Source organism: Cylas formicarius, unplaced genomic scaffold (assembly GCF_029955315.1).
Source record: "Cylas formicarius isolate icCylForm1 unplaced genomic scaffold, icCylForm1.1 PGA_scaffold_20__1_contigs__length_1931585, whole genome shotgun sequence".
Taxonomy (NCBI): domain Eukaryota; kingdom Metazoa; phylum Arthropoda; class Insecta; order Coleoptera; family Brentidae; genus Cylas; species Cylas formicarius.
This window is the reverse complement of record NW_026844268.1, coordinates 1,885,376-1,897,433: the sequence shown is the minus strand read 5'-3', so window position 1 is coordinate 1,897,433 and position 12,058 is coordinate 1,885,376.

Sequence of the window (12,058 nt, the reverse complement as noted above, 5' to 3'; positions counted from 1 at the left end):
TCTCTCTTGCGGTCTGTGTGATTGGCCCCCCCCAGAATCCATGGGGCCGGCGCCGACCACCGGGGCTTTCACCCGATCGGAATCAGCGGTGAGATTTACACTCACCTGGGGTACTAGTTGTTTTGTTTTGTCACACATCATGTATTATGTTTTGTTCCGGGTCCATGGCCAGTTCGTCGTCGTAATCCTATCGGCTGGGGAATGGGGTAATATATTTAGGGGACACTCCTAGTATTCGGATATCCTAATAGCGTTGGAGCGGGATCATTAGAAGGGATGTGGGGGTATTGGGGGGAAACTCCTTCTCTGGGTCCAGAAAGAGCCCAGCTAGGGTGCCTCGGGGTTGCCACACCCGTACTCACAGTGTGAGCCCCTGAGGGGAAAACTAACCAAAACTAACCAAAACTAACCAAAACTAACCAAAACTAACCAAAACTAACCAAAACTAACCAAAACTAACCAAAACTAACCAAAACTAACCAAAACTAACCAAAACTAACCAAAACTAACCAAAACTAACCAAAACTAACCAAAACTAACCAAAACTAACCAAAACTAACCAAAACTAACCAAAACTAACCAAAACTTTTTTTTTTTTTTTTTTTTTTTTTTTTTTTTTTTTTCCTCGAGGGGATTAGGAAATCTGCAAACAGACACCTCGCCTGTTGTTCTGGCGGTCGAGGTAGTGTCGGGGTGGTGTCCTTGTCAATAGATCACCGACCGACTAAAACCCTTCCCCCTCGCTTTCGTACCCCAGGTTAGTGGGATCGTCCTAGCGGACATGCTTCACTAGCCCGGTTGTCACCCCTATGTTTTATCCGTCTCCTCCCGCAAGTTCTACACTCTTCGACTTCATGATATCAATAATGCATTCCTGTATTGCTCCCCACTTTTCGGCCGTGTCCAGCATGCCTTCCACCACGCTCGCCGGCGTCAGAGCTTCTGTCTCTCTCCCGAGGGTTTCGCATATCCGCAGTCTCTGCGAGGTCCAGCGTGGGCAGCTGATCAGCGTGTGCTCTGCACTGTCCTCTCTATCACAGTATAAACATTTAGTGTCGGTTTTGCCTAGTCGATTAGTGTAGACCTTGAAATGGCCATGTCCGGTAAGTACTTGTGTAAGATGGTAGTCCAACTGCCGGTGCCTGCACCTCCTCCATTTGTCTATGCTTGGGATCAGTGCTCTGGTCCATCTCCCCACGGTGGATGCTTCCCATCTGCTTTGCCATTCTTGGTTCGTCCGCTCCTTCGCCCTTTGCTTTGCACCTGGGCCACTGCCTTCTTGGGCAGCGTATCTCCTCTCCTCCACTATTAAATCCACAGGGGGGAAACCCGTTATAACCTGGACTGCTGCGCTGGAGACCGTTCTGTAGCCGCACGCCACCCTCAGGAGTGCTTTTCTTTGAACGCTTTCCAGTATTTTACGGTAGGTCTTTATCCTCATTACAGGGCTCCATATAGGTGCGGCATACATAATTGTGGACTGCACTACTCCATACAATATCCCCCTCTTTTCCGTATTTGGACCTTTGTAGTTTGGCATTAGTCTTGCGACTGACGCTAACTTCTTGGTTGCCTTTTGCGAGACCACTCTAACATGCTCCCCGAAAGAGATGTTTTCACCAATCAGGACGCCTAAATATTTTATAGCCTTAGCTGGCTTGATTACCTGGTCATTTACATTAATCTGGATATCCTGTCGGTTCCTGCGTCCACTCAGAATGACCGCCTCCGTCTTTTCCACAGCTAGTTCCAGAGTATTTGCCTGCAGCCACTTTACGACCTCCTGGAGCGCATGGTTTGCATTTAGAGTCAGTTCTTGTTTGTTTTGACCTTGTACTACTATGGCTACATCGTCAGCATAGCCTACGACGCTGGCCCCTGGGCCAAACTCCAATCTCAGTATATCGTCATAATATACATTCCATAGTAACGGGCCCAGTACAGATCCTTGGGGGATTCCTGCGGATACTTTTTTCTTCTGTTTTCCAAACAGTATGACTCTATCGTCTAAGTAGTCTCTAACCAAGTTGATTAGGTATTGTGGCAACCTATTTGTTCTTAGTTTTTTAAGGAGTATTGCCCACGATGTCGAATTAAAAGCGTTTTTCACGTCAATAGTGATTAGCATACACCATCTTTCGCCTTTTCCTCGGAATTTTACTCCCTCTGCCAGGATCATCACCGCGTTTATTGCGTCTAGGGTGGACATGCCTTTTTTAAATCCATACTGATTTGCCGATATTTGTCCATTTCTTGCCAGTTCTTTTTCCAGTCTGTCCTTTATAAGGTGTTCGTACAGTTTAGCGATTGAGTTTACCAGGCACAAGGGTCTATACGAATTTGCGAGCTCAAAAGGTTTACCACTTTTGTGGGTCAATACCACCTTTGTTAGTTTCCATGAAGTGGGGAATTCCTGTCTTGTCAATAAGTTATTATAAAGATCCCGCAGTATTGTCGGCTCGCCTTTTGCCAGTATCTTGATTACCTCCGGTGGAATACCGTCTGGGCCCGGCGCTTTCCTCACTTTTAACTTGGCTGCTGCTGTGGCTATTTCTTGCGTGCTGAAGAGCGGTATCTCGCTTGTGTATATGGGGGTCAGCAGAATCTCGCTCCTGTCAGGAAAAAGTGTTTCCACTATCTGCTTCAACCCAGAGTCGGGAAGTGTAAATGGAGGACCAGCCTCTGTGAAGTTTTTCTTTATTATCTTATACCCTTCTCCCCAGATGTTATCGTTTAGCTCTTCCAGTAGTAGTCGCCACCTTTTCTTCTTTTCTTTGGAGATCATTTTCCTCAGTCCGTTCCTCACCTCTTTGTATACTTGCCACATTTCTGTGAGTAAGCCATTTACCTCCCTTGTGCTCCTATGTCTTGCTGCCCTGGTGTAGACTCTCCTTTTCGCTATGCACTCCTTTCTTTTGTTTGCAATATCCTCGTTCCACCAGTACGGTACCGTTGACATTGCTGCGCCCCCTTTCTTAGATTTTTTAACTGCTTCTTTGAGCATTTCCTCCAGTAAGAGCGGATCCAGCGGCATCGTTTTGCATGTGATAGTGAGTTTTTCTCTTAAGTTAGTGAGTAGTCTATCCTGGTCCAGATACAGTTTACGTCGCATTTCCATCTTTTTTGGGGTATTGTCTTTCACTTCGAAAAATATGTACTTATGTGGGGAAAGGGACTCGTTTTCGAGGACCTCCCAGTTACTAACCCTAGCTGCAAGATTTCGTGTGGAAAAGGTAATATCTATATAGGATTTCTGCTGCCTTCTTTCGAATGTTGGTATGCCTCCCTTGTTGTGAGCTACCAGTCCAACTCTGGCACACGCTTCCGACAGTACCTGTCCCCTCCTGTCCATAATCGGGGATCCCCATTCCGGAGACTTCGCGTTGAAGTCCCCAAGAACAATACACTCTCTGTTACTGGCAGCAATCAGGTCAGCAAGATTATCAACATACCGCTCGTACTCTTGTAAACCTATATTAGGTGACACATAGCAGCCATATATATTGAATTTATCTGCTTCCACCATCACTATTCCGTCCTCTCTTTTGGTTCTACTAACTTTGACATCTTTATTCATGAAGTATACCGCCACATCCAATCTCTTGTCAACCGCCCATCTCTTGTTTTTCACAATTCTTTTATTTGGTTCACTTGCAACTATAATATCTACGTTCTTCTCGTTCGCTGTTAAGAACGCCAAATCATGGGACCCTTCAGACCTGTCAGAGTTTATTTGTAGAAACTTCACTATGTTTACTGTAGGTTAGGTCCTCCGTCCCTGTATTCCCACGCATTACGCCTTCTTTTGGACGACAGTGCCCTGCGGAAGACTTTACAGCTACCCGCACCGGCCCTGTGTCCTTTCTCCTGACATAGAGGGCACGCCTCTTCTAGGCTACAGTTTTGGCTGTTGTGACCCGTTGTCCCACATTTATAGCAAAGTTCCCTCCTATCAGGTCCCGTGCACTCATATGCGCGATGCTCGTATGACCAACATTTGAAACACCTCTCTATATTTAAACGTGGTTCTAGTCTGCACCTTACAAGCCCTATTCGCAGTTCCTTATGTTTGCTGAGCAGCTCCTCCGCCTCTTTGTCCTGTATCATTAGCGTGACCGCCTGTGTATCTCCAGCCCCTGGTCTAAGTTTAGATAGTCGGAGATCGCTTGTATTAAGATTCCCGACTTTGGACTCGATGGCTTCAACAACCTCTTCCTCCGTTGCAGTGGCATCCAATCCTCTTATATGTATCGCTGTAAGTGATGATCTCTCCATTCCAATAATATTTGTCTTTATGCTGGTTGATAACTCTTGTATCTGCTTTTGAGCTTCTGACAACGCCACCTCGTCCTTTTCCATTACTATTAGCAGTTTGCCGTCTTTTGTCTTCCTTATGTGTTTTATTTTTTCACTTGCCTGTGTATTTATTAATTTGGCCTTGATTTCTCTCAACGTTTCTTTATAGTCCTTGTGTTTGTGTTGCACCATCAATGCGTACGTTGGTCGTTCTTTTCTATTATTTGTTGGCTTGTTTTCCTGAGTTTCTTCTACTCTGCCTTTAGCTTGATACACTTTCGTGGTGTATATTACCACGTTAGTTAACGTCCTCCTGAATATCGCTTCGGTCATCTTTCTCATTTTATCAAGGTGTAGATTATTTAGATGATGAAGGGCAACCCATTCGTCGTGCTCTGTCTCCTTCCGTAGCTTCATCAGTACGTCCCAGAATTTTTCTTGTTCTGCCTCTATTTGTATCTTGATGATCTTTTGTCCAGTAGTTGGCTCCTCCCTATCCGATTTAATCCTGGTTGTCTGTTCCATCACTACAAATTCACCTTCAACGTTGGCTAATTCTTGGTAGCGACTTTTGTATTGCGACTGTATACTTCTCTCCAACTTAGGGTCGGAAGGTTCGACGAAGACTACTTTGACCGTTGACGCTTTAGTATATAACGGATTTCCGACCTTTATTTCAGTGTGTTCAAAAACTTCTTTTGGCCAGTTGTGCCCTTCAATTTCCTTGTATTCGTTATAATTTCTTATCGAGTCGAGTTTAGAGGCCGTTATGTATTCAGGCTCTTGCCCTGTCTGGGTCCCTATGGTTTGGGTATGTGGGTTGATTCCATTTCTACGAACACTTGTCCCATCCGGGATTTGGATCAGGGCTTCCGTGTCAGTTTGCACCTCCTGCTCTCTTGACTCAGACTGCACGGTTTGTATATCGGCATCAAAAGTCATACAGTCTACGGGTTTATATTTTCTATCTTGGATCCATTCCCACAAGGTCCTTCTGCTGAGGATATCCCTCTGCTTTCCTAATTTCGACGTAGTCTCTTTTATTTCCCTTTTTGTGTTCGGGTTCTGCTCCACCGCTCTGGTCAGATTTCTAACCAAGCGGTCCACCTCCTTCAGGGCTGCTGTAAGTTCGAAGGCAATCGGGCATGGAGTCCTTTTTGTGGTGTCTTCTTGCATGTATCTCCTGTGTTCTTCTTCACTCTTTCTTTTCCGTCCATCCGTTTCATTCTCGTTGGAAATAGCTCTGCGAATTCCTGGTCTTAATAGTCCTTGTAACAGTCTATCTTCCTCCTTAGATAATTCTAGCGAGGTCATAGAACTCCTTCTCTCTTGCGGTCTGTGTGATTGGCCCCCCCCAGAATCCATGGGGCCGGCGCCGACCACCGGGGCTTTCACCCGATCGGAATCAGCGGTGAGATTTACACTCACCTGGGGTACTAGTTGTTTTGTTTTGTCACACATCATGTATTATGTTTTGTTCCGGGTCCATGGCCAGTTCGTCGTCGTAATCCTATCGGCTAGGGAATGGGGTAATATATTTAGGGGACACTCCTAGTATTCGGATATCCTAATAGCGTTGGAGCGGGATCATTAGAAGGGATGTGGGGGTATTGGGGGGAAACTCCTTCTCTGGGTCCAGAAAGAGCCCAGCTAGGGTGCCTCGGGGTTGCCACACCCGTACTCACAGTGTGAGCCCCTGAGGGGAAAACTAACCAAAACTAACCAAAACTAACCAAAACTAACCAAAACTAACCAAAACTAACCAAAACTAACCAAAACTAACCAAAACTAACCAAAACTAACCAAAACTAACCAAAACTAACCAAAACTAACCAAAACTAACCAAAACTAACCAAAACTAACCAAAACTAACCAAAACTAACCAATACTAACCAAAACTAACCAAAACTAACCAAAACTAACCAAAACTAACCAAAACTAACCAAAACTAACCAAAACTAACCAAAACTAACCAAAACTAACCAAAACTAACCAAAACTAACCAAAACTAACCAAAACTAACCAAAACTAACCAAAACTAACCAAAACTAACCAAAACTAACCAAAACTAACCAAAACTAACCAAAACTAACCAAAACTAACCAAAACTAACCAAAACTAACCAAAACTAACCAAAACTAACCAAAACTAACCAAAACTAACCAAAACTAACCAAAACTAACCAAAACTAACCAAAACTAACCAAAACTAACCAAAACTAACCAAAACTAACCAAAACTAACCAAAACTAACCAAAACTAACCAAAACTAACCAAAACTAACCAAAACTAACCAAAACTAACCAAAACTAACCAAAACTAACCAAAACTAACCAAAACTAACCAAAACTAACCAAAACTAACCAAAACTAACCAAAACTAACCAAAACTAACCAAAACTAACCAAAACTAACCAAAACTAACCAAAACTAACCAAAACTAACCAAAACTAACCAAAACTAACCAAAACTAACCAAAACTAACCAAAACTAACCAAAACTAACCAAAACTAACCAAAACTAACCAAAACTAACCAAAACTAACCAAAACTAACCAAAACTAACCAAAACTAACCAAAACTAACCAAAACTAACCAAAACTAACCAAAACTAACCAAAACTAACCAAAACTAACCAAAACTAACCAAAACTAACCAAAACTAACCAAAACTAACCAAAACTAACCAAAACTAACCAAAACTAACCAAAACTTTTTTTTTTTTTTTTTTTTTTTTTTCTCGAGGGGATTAGGAAATCTGCAAACAGACACCTCGCCTGTTGTTCTGGCGGTCGAGGTAGTGTCGGGGTGGTGTCCTTGTCAATAGATCACCGACCGACTAAAACCCTTCCCCCTCGTTTTCGTACCCCAGGTTAGTGGGATCGTCCTAGCGGACATGCTTCACTAGCCCGGTTGTCACCCCTATGTTTCATCCGTCTCCTCCCGCAAGTTCTACACTCTTCGACTTCATGATATCAATAATGCATTCCTGTATTGCTCCCCACTTTTCGGCCGTGTCCAGCATGCCTTCCAAAACGCTCGCCGGCGTCAGAGCTTCTGTCTCTCTCCCGAGGGTTTCGCATATCCGTAGTCTCTGCGAGGTCCAGCGTGGGCAGCTGATCAGCGTGTGCTCTGCACTGTCCTCTCTATCACAGTATAAACATATAGTGTCGGTTTTGCCTAGTCTATTAGTGTAGACCTTGAAATGGCCATGTCCGGTAAGTACTTGTGTAAGATGGTAGTCCAACTGCCGGTGCCTGCACCTCCTCCATTTGTCTATGCTTGGGATCAGAGCTCTGGTCCATCTCCCCACGGTGGATGCTTCCCATCTGCTTTGCCATTCTTGGTTCGTCCGCTCCTTCGCCCTTTGCTTTGCACCTGGGCCACTGCCTTCTTGGGCAGCGTATCTCCTCTCCTCCACTATTAAATCCACAGGGGGGAAACCCGTTATAACCTGGACTGCTGCGCTGGAGACCGTTCTGTAGCCGCACGCCACCCTCAGGAGTGCTTTTCTTTGTACGCTTTCCAGTATTTTACGGTAGGTCTTTATCTTCATTACAGGGCTCCATATAGGTGCGGCATACATAATTGTGGACTGCACTACTCCATACAATATCCCCCTCTTTTCCGTATTTGGAACTTTGTAGTTTGGCATTAGTCTTGCGACTGACGCTAACTTCTTGGTTGCCTTTTGCGAGACCACTCTAACATGCTCCCCGAAAGAGATGTTTTCACCAATCAGGACGCCTAAATATTTTATAGCCTTAGCTGGCTTGATTACCTGGTCATTTACATTAATCTGGATATCCTGTCGGTTCCTGCGTCCACTCAGAATGACCGCCTCCATCTTTTCCACAGCTAGTTCCAGGGTATTTGCCTGCAGCCACTTTACGACCTCCTGGAGCGCATGGTTTGCATTTAGAGTCAGTTCTTGTTTGTTTTGACCTTGTACTACTATGGCTACATCGTCAGCATAGCCTACGACGCTGGCCCCTGGGCCAAACTCCAATCTCAATATATCGTCATAATATACATTCCATAGTAACGGGCCCAGTACAGATCCTTGGGGGATTCCTGCTGATACTTTTTTCTTCTGTTTTCCAAACAGTATGACTCTATCGTCTAAGTAGTCTCTAACCAAGTTGATTAGGTATTGTGGCAACCTATTTGTTCTTAGTTTTTTAAGGAGTATCGCCCACGATGCCGAATTAAAAGCGTTTTTCACGTCAATAGTGATTAGCATACACCATCTTTCGCCTTTTCCTCGGAATTTTACTCCCTCTGCCAGGATCATCACCGCGTTTATTGCGTCTAGGGTGGACATGCCTTTTTTAAATCCATACTGATTTGCCTATATTCGTCCATTTTTTGCCAGTTCTTTTTCCAGTCTGTCCTTTATAAGGTGTTCGTACAGTTTAGCGATTGAGTTTACCAGGCACAAGGGTCTATACGAATTTGCGAGCTCAAAAGGTTTACCACTTTTGTGGATCAATACCACCTTTGTTAGTTTCCATGAAGTGGGGAATTCCTGTCTTATCAATAAGTTATTATAAAGATCCCGCAGTATTGTCGGCTCGTCTTTTGCCAGTATCTTGATTACCTCCGGTGGAATACCGTCTGGGCCCGGCGCTTTCCTCACTTTTAACTTGGCTGCTGCTGTGGCTATTTCTTGCGTGCTGAAGAGCGGTATCTCGCTTGTGTATATGGGGGTCAGCAGAATCTCGCTCCTGTCAGGAAAAAGTGTTTCCACTATCTGCTTCAACCCAGAGTCGGGAAGTGTAAATGGAGGACCAGCCTCTGTGAAGTTTTTCTTAATTATCTTATACCCTTCTCCCCAGATGTTATCGTTTAGCTCTTCCAGTAGTAGTCGCCACCTTTTCTTCTTTTCTTTGGAGATCATTTTCCTCAGTCCGTTCCTCAACTCTTTGTATACTTGCCACATTTCTGTGAGTAAGCCATTTACCTCCCTTGTGCTCCTATGTCTTGCTGCCCTGGTGTAGACTCTCCTTTTCGCTATGCACTCCTTTCTTTTGTTTGCAATATCCTCGTTCCACCAGTACGGTACCGTTGACATTGCTGCGCCCCCCTTCTTAGATTTTTTAACTGCTTCTTTGAGCATTTCCTCCAGTGAGAGCGGATCCAGCGGCATCGTTTTGCATGTGATAGTGAGTTTTTCTCTTAAGTTAGTGAGTAGTCTATAATGGTCCAGATACAGTTTACGTCGCATTTCCATCTTTTTTGGGTTATTGTCTTTCACTTCGAAAAATATGTACTTATGTGGGGAAAGGGACTCGTTTTCGAGGACCTCCCAGTTACTAACCCTAGCTGCAAGATTTCGTGTGGAAAAGGTAATATCTATATAGGATTTCTGCTGCCTTCTTTCGAATGTTGGTATGCCTCCCTTGTTGTGAGCTACCAGTCCAACTCTGGCACACGCTTCCGACAGTACCTGTCCCCTCCTGTCCATATTCGGGGATCCCCATTCCGGAGACTTCGCGTTGAAGTCCCCAAGAACAATACACTCTCTGTTACTGGCAGCAATCAGGTCAGCAAGATTATCAACATACCGCTCGTACTCTTGTAAACCTATATTAGGTGACACATAGCAGCCATATATATTGAATTGATCTGCTTCCACCATCACTATTCCGTCCTCTCTTTTGGTTCTACTAACTTTGACATCTTTATTCATGAAGTATACCGCCACCTCCAATCTCTTGTCAACCGTCCATCTCTTGTTTTTCACAATTCTTTTATTTGGTTCACTTGCAACTATAATATCTACGTTCTTCTCGTTCGCTGTTAGGAACGCCAAATCATGGGACCCTTCAGACCTGTCAGAGTTTATTTGTAGAAACTTCACTATTTTTACTGTAGGTTAGGTCCTCCGTCCCTGTATTCCCACGCATTACGCCTTCTTTTGGACGACAGTGCCCTGCGGAAGACTTTACAGCTACCCGTACCGGCCCTGTGTCCTTTCTCCTGACATAGAGGGCACGCCTCTTCTAGGCTACAGTTTTGGCTGTTGTGACCCGTTGTCCCACATTTATAGCAAAGTTCCCTCCTATCAGGTCCCGTGCACTCATATGCGCGATGATCGTATGACCAACACTTGAAACACCTCTCTATATTTAAACGTGGTTCTAGTCTGCACCTTACAAGCCCTATTCGCAGTTCCTTATGTTTGCTGAGTAGCTCCTCCGCCTCTTTGTCCTGTATCATTAGCGTGACCGCCTGTGTATCTCCAGCCCCTGGTCTAAGTTTAGATAGTCGGAGATCGCTTGTTTTAAGATTCCCGACTTTGGACTCGATGGCTTCAACAACCTCTTCCTCCGTTGCAGTGGCATCCAATCCTCTTATATGTATCGCTGTAAGTGATGATCTCTCCATTCCAATAATATTTGTCTTTATGCTGGTTGATAACTCTTGTATCTGCTTTTGAGCTTCTGACAACGCCACCTCGTGCTTTTCCATTACTATTAGCAGTTTGCCGTCTTTTGTCTTCCTTATGTGTTTTATTTTTTCACTTGCCTGTGTATTTATTAATTTGGCCTTGATTTCTCTCAACGTTTCTTTATAGTCCTTGTGTTTGTGTTGCACCATCAATGCGTACGTTGGTCGTTCTTTTCTATTATTTGTTGGCTTGTTTTGCTGAGTTTCTTCTACTCTGCCTTTAGCTTGATACACTTTCGTGGTGTATATTACCACGTTAGTTAACGTCCTCCTGAATATCGCTTCGGTCATCTTTCTCATTTTATCAAGGTGTAGATTATTTAGATGATGAAGGGCAACCCATTCGTCGTGCTCTGTCTCCTTCCGTAGCTTCATCAGTACGTCCCAGAATTTTTCTTGTTCTGCCTCTATTTGTATCTTGATGATCTTTTGTCCAGTAGTTGGCTCCTCCCTATCCGATTTAATCCTGGTTGTCTGTTCCATCACTACAAATTCACCTTCAACGTTGGCTAATTCTTGGTAGCGACTTTTGTATTGCGACTGTATACTTCTCTCCAACTTAGGGTCCGAAGGTTCGACGAACACTACTTTGACCGTTGACGCTTTAGTATATAACGGATTTCCGACCTTTATTTCAGTGTGTTCAAAAACTTCTTTTGGCCAGTTGTGCCCTTCAATTTCCTTGTATTCATTATAATTTCTTATCGAGTCGAGTTTAGAGGCCGTTATGTATTCAGGCTCTTGCCCTGTCTGGGTCCCTATGGTTTGGGTGTGTGGGTTGATTCCATTTCTACGAACACTTGTCCCATCCGGGATTTGGATCAGGGCTTCCGTGTCAGTTTGCACCTCCTGCTCCCTTGACTCAGACTGCACGGTTTGTATATCGGCATCAAAAGTCATACAGTCTACGGGTTTATATTTTCTATCTTGGATCCATTCCCACAAGGTCCTTCTGCTGAGGATATCCCTCTGCTTTCCTAATTTCGACGTAGTCTCTTTTATTTCCCTTTTTGTGTTCGGGTTCTGCTCCACCGCTCTGGTCAGATTTCTAACCAAGCGGTCCACCTCTTTCAGGGCTGCTGTAAGTTCGAAGGCAATCGGGCATGGAGTCCTTTTTGTGGTGTCTTCTTGCATGTATCTCCTGTGTTCTTCTTCACTCTTTCTTTTCCGTCCATCCGTTTCATTCTCGTTGGAAATAGCTCTGCGAATTCCTGGTCTTAGTAGTCCTTGTAACAGTCTATCTTCCTCCTTAGATAATTCTAGCGAGGTCATAGAACTCCTTCTCTCTTGCGGTCTGTGTGATTGGCCCCCCC